The 8,563-nt window shown below is 33.6% G+C and overlaps 1 pseudogene; it reads right to left on the reverse strand.

The window, feature by feature from the left end:
- Window positions 1–43: 43 nt before the first annotated feature.
- On the reverse strand, window positions 44–4,935 carry LOC149181103 (pre-mRNA-processing-splicing factor 8A-like; annotated as a pseudogene).
- Between the last annotated feature and the right edge of the window lie 3,628 nt (window positions 4,936–8,563).

Here is an 8,563-nt window from a genome sequence, read left to right on the forward strand (position 1 = left end):
TTATTTCTTTGACATTGGATCCACTAGTGTCTCATTACCCACCTCACCTACAAGCGCTCATACAACTACTAAAGTGTGTAACAACAACATCCATCTATAGACTATAACATAGTTCACTTTGTGGGATTAAAATATGGTCTGTAGATAACATTCCAATCCCTCCAATTTCCTTGGAAGTATAGAAGATAACAGGAGGAAACCTAATTTACAAAACATAATTTTTCAGAATAATATTTAAATATAACCAAGCAATTTAAGCTTACTGAGTATTTCCTTTATGCATATTATTGTCCTTTTCCTATGAAAATACACAAGGTACCTACTTGGCATCTTGGAGTTAAAACCGATCTTTATACGTGTTCAAATTTTATTTTCACATTTGACAAGGAGACCAAGAAACTCATGTGTATGCACTATTTCTTCATGGAAATAGGTTATGATCCTTGAACCAATCAAAGAAGAAAAAATGGTACGTAATAAGCATCTAAAATAAGAAAATGTATTCAAATTGACAATCTAAAATAGCTTGGAGTATCATGCAAGTAGAGGCATGAAAAATTAGTACAATTCAATATGCAATAACCAGAAGCAATTACCTATTAGTACAATATTTCATTTGTTTATGATTTTGGTAAAGGTTATTGATGCTGATGAAATGAGGATATGAAAACAAAATTCTCAAACACCTTCATGTGTTCATCATCAACTTGCAAGAAATAAAAAACAATGCGCTCTTTAGTCTGCTTATTTTGAAAATTCAAGACTCCATCCTTCATATTGCTAAATGTTTCTTGAGACATTCTTAAATTTGGTAATATTCAAAATTCAAATCCACACCTACACAAAAAAAAGTCCACAGAAAAAATTATCTTTTAGCCTTTTGCATAAAACATATAACTTATCAATACATGGAAACAAATAAGATAGTTGGGCAAGGAGGACTTACATGCTGAAAAGCAAATTTGGGTTGTATTTACTATAAACAAGGGAAAAATTGTTCTCCCATTCTAATGTTATGATACTACGATGGAATTTGTTCTTTATGTACTAGAAAACACTACTCCCAAGATGAAATGCAAAATATTCAAGAGACCAGACACGGTTGATTTTAGATTTGAGTAATCTCATGTGTCTCGAGATTTTACAGAAAGAAATAAAAACAAAAAACTAAAGGGAAAAACACTACTTTAACATCACGTTTAATTAGCCTCATACAAGAATCTCTAGGACAACACTTATTGTTGTTGTAATCAACCATGTTTTCATATTTGTTTAGATTTGGATTTTTTTTAAGGTAGCGCTGGATAAGATCCTCTGCCTCTTCATGAGAGAATCTAGAAAAAATGTGTACCTTGTCAATATAATGAGAATACAATCTTTTAAGATGCCTTGTCTCCACTTTTATATCCCGGTACATAGTAAATTCATTTGGCATCTTTGGAGGACCAACTATTTCACTTGCTCGAGTCAAACCAAGGAGCAAGAGATCCAAGACCAGGCCATAATATTGCACAACAAAGGAGGAAAACTAAAGACCTCAAATCATCCCATATGAATTGGTATGGCCCATATATTTGTATGATAGAACAATGTTTTTTTTTGCAGTGACATGATCAACAATGTTGTGGTCGAGCACCAAATGCAGAAGCCTGCAATAATTATTAATTTAGATTCTAGAAAAATAACTGAATCAAAAGAAAGATTTTCAGTACTCACAAACTAACAACATCAAACTAAAAATTTACATGTTTAACATTGCCAGATATATTTTTCAAAGAACGTTTTCAAATTTTGTTTGAAGCATCACAATACATTTACCTTAACTGATATCCAATATATCCTGCAAATTATTGATTCCTTGACACCACTTATATACCAAAAGTGGAGGTGGCTCTAAATTTGTAGGTTTGATCCAGTTTCGAAAGAGATGGCATTTGTCACCTTATTACCAAAGATATTGATAAAGATATACACCTGTAATTTTCTCAAGAGTTTCAATTTCATACACATGGATCTGATAGCTATACAAGTCTGTAAACTCAATGCACACCTGCAGTGTGAAACACAACCAATTATTAGAAACCCAGGTAGATAACTCAACACCATTGATTTAACATATGGAAGTGATTAATTATATAACTTACTTCTTTTAAGGCACATTGTGTAAGCAAATTACGTTTGATACATGATAATGCCTCATGTGGATTATCAAATGCATGCTCGATAAGACCCATCTCTTCCCTTTGTTGTTGATTTAATTGGACAACAACACAATAAGATTCTTTCAATCATTCAAGTGCTAGTATTAGGATTTTGGTATCATGTTTATATGAAAATGGTGGAAAAGGAATGGGAGAAAATTTTCTTGATTCCAGCCAATGCACTGTAGTGGTATAAATGGCCAAAGCTTCCTCAAGTGTTACATAGGGGCCATATTTCAAGTAATTATGTTCCCGTTCTTGTTAAGAAATCAACATAATTGATTAGTAATTTATATACCTCTTTGATCTTGAACATTACAAGTTGTCCATTCAATATATTATAGAGGAAATAAAATCATGTATGCTCTGCTTTCAGCCAAAGACGTGTGAACCTTCCTAGATTTTTTCGATAGACTATCTTGTCCATAATTTCACCACGCCTTATATGTTCATGATTATAATGAGCAACATTAGTCCACCTATCTGCTTTTTATTTTACATAACGAAGAACCATATTCTCAATTGACACTGGTAGGCTAGGTACTTGGAGTACCAAAGCAGTGATCTTATTTATAAATTTGAGATATAACGGAGAATATAAATAAAGAAAATAGTCAAATTTGTCATGCTTAATTGACAGTTCTATTACAAAATGTACCTTCCAACAACACCAGGATTCACCCAAGTGTTGCAAAATGGTGAGATATTTGTTCTGCTTGATGCCCTCTGTCACAATATGACTGAGTATGTCAGAAATTAGATAAGACAATCACTAAGACACTAAAAAATTGCATAACACTAAAACAAAACAAAGTGAGAAACATGGATGTATAAAATTCAGAGCAAACAACCAAATTAATCATTAGAAAATGAGCTAGGAAGAGGAGAAATAACATGCCCATCAAGGGTTGAACATATATAGAATAGAATAACTCAATCCTATTTACTATGAGCATAAAAGTGATTTAAATCTAATTGATAAATTCCAAACAACAGAAACATCCCTTTCCTGCTTGTTATCACAAAAGGAAAAAAATGAAATCCCCTGGCATTGCATCAAGAACATCATGCATGACAACTGCTCTAAGCTACAAATCAAAATGACTTTCAACCCTTTGTTTCGCCATAGTGTTTTCCACTCCCTTTGAAAGACGACCTTCAAACTGTCATGGAAGCAAGTTTCCAAGCCACCTTTCTAGCAGTGGTACTATACCACATAGGAAAAACAACTATACTCTCCACATTGGAGCCCAAAATCTACATTCAGGTCCTTTCCTAATAGGCCCAGTGTTAAAGTGATAATAAATCAAATTCTTTAGATATTTACACATTATTATTTGTTGCATAAGTCGATTCTTGTAACGATACATAGCAAGCAACTTCCCTACATGTGAAAATGTATATTGTAACCCGTCTTCCAACTGGAAAGCATTTACATTTCCTAGTCGAAATTGGATATTTTCATCAACAACTAGTTTTTTAAGCACAAAATTTCATGACATAAATGGAAAACATTTACAAAACATGACTTCTTATTCTCCTTCATTGTGGGTGTCTTCACAGGCTTCAAATTTATATTGTAATCAAGATTAAAATAATTCAAGTTATGTCGGTGAACAAGAAGATTCAAATATAATAACCTTGTCTGCAAACTTGAAGCCCAACCTCTGCCCAATCTAGCTCAGTTGTCTGGAAAATTTGGTAGCTTGTAGAGAACAAAACAAGTATTTCTTCTTTTGAGCCTTAAATGGAGGCCTGCGATGAAGTTCATTCAACACATAACATTTTAGGAGATTCTGATAGCTCACACGAACCTTCATTAGATATGTGGGAGGATTGCATGACATCAAACATTTAAGTAATCAAATCCATGGCAGATGCAAAAGAAAGCTGAAAAACATGAATATGTGTCATGCATTATAAAAATTCATACCAGTGTTCTTTGTACCAATCAGAAACAAGAGGAATATCTTACGCTCATCGCATATGACCTGATCGCATATTGAATGGGCGTGGAGAAAACAATAATGAAATACTAGCAGTTGTTGTATCTGTGTAAAGTGGTGTATCATGCAACAAAGGTTCCACACCTTATAGAACAAAAAAATCATCATCATTATCCTCCTCATACATTTTCTTATCACAACGACTAGTCTTATGAAAAGAAATTGGATGAATCATAGGATCAAAATAAAATGCTGGTAAATCTAGATCTTCAGTTTTTATGTACATCTTTATGTACATCACCATGGGACTATGATATACACAAAGCTTAACTTTCCTAGGCCTGCTGTTGTAGAGATGAGGAAATGCAATTCTATACTCTGTCCAAAGTGGAGAGAGGATAATAAGCTCATTAATATCATGGAATTCATTCCAGTCTTCATCACCCTTCTCCATATCTCGATACAAAGGCTCAAACTTTGGTCCTCCTGTTGTTAAAACATACATGTTAGTAAAAGTATGAAGTCGATTGCAATAATAACAATTATGACAAGAGAAAATAAAATAGATGACCAAAGATTGAAACAACAATTTTCTAAGCATAGACTTCATAATACCTAGTATGCACATGTTCAATGCTTTTTTTTGTGTAAAATGACTCCATATCAAAGAGATAGAAATAGTTTTTATCACTCAAGTCAAAAATTAGTTGTCCTATGAGACGATGCAAAGTTTCCATGATGGGAAGTGATAACTGCCACCTTCTATAACTAGGCCCATTTATGCTCATTGATGATGATATTTCTACTCATAAGCCTCTCATGCATGATGATGACACATATTGATGAGTTAGCTTTGAAGAAAGATAGATGCAAATTTTGAAAAAGCAAGGTTTGTTTCATACCTGTTAATGAAAAAGGATTAGTTGAAAGAAAGGAAAGCTTAATAATTAGTCAACAACAGTTCAAACTAGGAGAAAAGACCCAAAAGTGTCCAATTCTCATTTCCAGCAAGTTTTGATGAAACTAAGCCCAGAAATAAAGCACTGTGAACATGTGTAATATTACCCTTGCTGCAGATTCTAGATCAAAGTAGAGCATGATATTTTCATCCTATAGCATGCACAAAAATCATAAACAACAACACTCTCCTTTGGAGGCCCAACACCCTTTGTGACAACATCATACCAACATCATAACAATATTTTTTGCAGGCTATCTCTACTCTTAGATATCAGATATCACAACCACGTTTTGACAGGACAAGCGCCTTATAAAGACTTCTTTTCTAAATGACCTAATTGAAGATGAAGTGTACCTTAATCAATTGAGAGGTTGAAAAGGTCCTTTATGGGTTGAAGCAAGCAACACGTGCATAGTACTCATGGGTTGATAAGTACTTACTAAGTTTGGGTTTCACCAAGACTGTTGTAGATCATAACCTTTATGATTTATATGATAAATCTATTTTACTTGTCTTGGTCCTGTATGTAGATGATATGATCGTTACAAGAAATTTTGAGAAGCCCATGCATGATGCAAGAAAAACCTAGCTAGTGAATTTGATATGAAGAACATAGTCCTTATGCATTACTTTCTAGGTATAGAGTGTTTTTGGGGTATAAGTGAGGTCTTCCTTAGACATGGAAAATACATAACAGAGATTTTGAAGAGATTTCAGATGTTGGATTGAAAATTCTTGGCCATTGGTGTGGTTCCAAATATTAAGTTCTATGTTAATTTAGCTTCACATTTGGTAGATTCTTTTTTGTATATGTAGTTGATTGGTTTCCTAATGTATCTCATGAATACCAGGCCTAACATATGTTTTGCAGTGAATACTTCGACACTATTCATGGTTGAACTCAAGAAAACTAATTATAAACTTGCTAAGCATGTGGATACTTGAAGGCATAGTTAAGTATGGCTTGAAGTATGTGGGAGATGGTGAGTTGGCATTGCATGTTTATGTTGATAAGAAAGAATGATAACACTACGCACTTTGGAAATGATTATCGAATTTAGCATGACTTGAATCTATACAAAACTGATTGGTATGAGAACTAGGATATGCCTCTTGAATTAAATGAAGCAAGAGCCTTATTGGAAGATGTTAAAAAATAATAAAAATATTCAATATTTATTCTGAAAATGCAAATTTGCCTAGTTCTGTAATCTCCCTTGCAGTACACAACCATTGAAAAATAGTAAGTTGTCTGATTTGAAGATGAAAAAAATACAATTTTAATTTTAAAATAAATCTTGGAAATGCATCTAAAATTTTTAGATAATGGATCCACTAGGGATTATAGCACCCTTGATTATGATGACAATACCAACCATTATGAAGCATCCACCTGCCACTCTCACTGCTTCTTGTACATTGTTCACATTTATAATCTGAATCAAAATGTCCATTCCAATATGCCATTTGAGGAAATTATAGCTAAAATTCATGAAAGCAACAACTAATCCTTGTAGTGATAAGGGATTAATCATTACCTTGACATTATCTCCAATACAAGCATTCTTACCAATGATTTCTCTTCTTAGATGTGAGTTTTTTCCAACACCAATTGGCACACCACCTTTTGCAAAAAATAAACTTTTTTAATCAGTATGAAACCAAAAAGCCACAATTTTTTCAACAATTATAATTCCTGTAAGACAACTTGCCATCCAGATTTGGCTCTAGTGTGAGTGATGAAATATTTTTGCACATATTCCTGAAGAACAAAACTTGATATATTTCTTTTCCAATAGATTTTCCACATGGAAAGAAATGAAGCAATGAATTGGCCAAATAAGATTTTCCACATGGAAAGAAATGAAGCAACAAATTATTGGTTTAAGGAATAATACCCTTGACCGGAGTAAATCAAATTTATAAGCCACAATAAGGAAATCTATATTTGTTTTCTTTGTTGATATTCTAATCAATAGTAGGAATATGAAGGAGCATATGTATTGTTAAATTTTCAAACCATGCTAAACAAACCTGCACTCCTAATCAAACCTTAGGTGGAAAATTGTTTAACCTATCAAAACCATGGGTAAAGGAACACTAGAAGTTAAAACACACAACTTTGAATATATGAAAACAAAGCTACAAAATGCAGTAACAAATCACATCACTCTTTATTTATTCAATGTACACCACTCACTAATCACTAGTTCAATACAAGACTAAATGAATAACAGTCACTCACTCTGGCTTCTTTCACTGATGTAGAAGGCGAGGTCTTTACAAAATAGAGCTCTTAAGTCTAAACTTTACAAGCAAAAACCTAAACCCTAAATCTAGCATAAGGAAGCATAACCTCCCTGTATGTGAAAATTTCTCAGAATTGAGTGCCCTGCTCTAATTCTAGAAAACCCTCCAACCCATACACTTTAGTTAAATCTCAAAAACTCCCTAAGGTTGGCCCTTTTCCTAAATATGAAAAGGCTAAAATAAGGAAAGTAACTTTCTAGATTGGAAATCGCTTCTTCATGAGAGAAGGATGGGTGTTTTGAAGAGGTTGAAAAGGTAGGGCTGTAGAGAAGTGAAGGAAAAAATTGTGTGGACTATCTAGTGGATCCATTGAAAGGATTTGATCCAAACTTCATCTTTTCAACAATTGGTGTCTATTATTCAAGTTATCTCATGGATAAGTTTCTTTTATTCAAACCCTAGGTTACTCCAGATTAAAAAAAATTGGTGTAGCTTCAATGGAAACCATAATTTCATTCCAAGAAAATAAATTGAGGAGCCCCCTCTGGGGCCAAGGGGAAGCAGATTTTGCAGTCCCCTCCATCAAATTCCACATCTTTTACAAAGGGACAAGGGAGGGATCCACCTCATATGTGCAAAGGGTGAGTGTTTCAGCTGAAAAATATACATTCCACACACATGGCATTATTGGACAAAGTAATACCATGAGGCAAAGTAAATTTCAACACCCTCAAACCCCAGCATTGATTCAACTTGAAAAAAATTATAGCATGCACATGTTAATCATGCGCCAATGTTGTTGACCAAAAACCCTCGTAAGGATTACCCATCAAAATATACGAAGAATCAATTGATAGTTAATGGGGAAGTGAAGGTAGTAAAGGAGGAATCCAAGTCAAAGAAAATAATATTGGGGGTTATTAAACAGAATGAAGAAAGGCCAAGGTTAGTTGTGGGGGAAGGTGTCATGCTGGAGATTATTCAACGTCTCTTCCTATTATAACTCTCCAAATTTCTCCTATAAATTACAAATCATCACAATCCCTAAGGATTATGTGTAACAAAAAGTATGGAAGGTTTTCCCAAGGGTAGCCTCCTAAAATCGGGAGATATTTTCAATTTACAGCTATTGATCTGCATCACATCTCAAATTTGTACATGTTCTGTGTGAATGTCAGGTTTTTTCTCTCAACCATTATGAATGT

The sequence above is a fragment of the Pinus tabuliformis genome, chromosome 3_2 (assembly GCF_031772625.1).
Source record: "Pinus tabuliformis cultivar Carrire ecotype Pingquan chromosome 3_2, CPIR1, whole genome shotgun sequence".
In the NCBI taxonomy this organism is placed as follows: Eukaryota; Viridiplantae; Streptophyta; class Pinopsida; order Pinales; family Pinaceae; genus Pinus; species Pinus tabuliformis.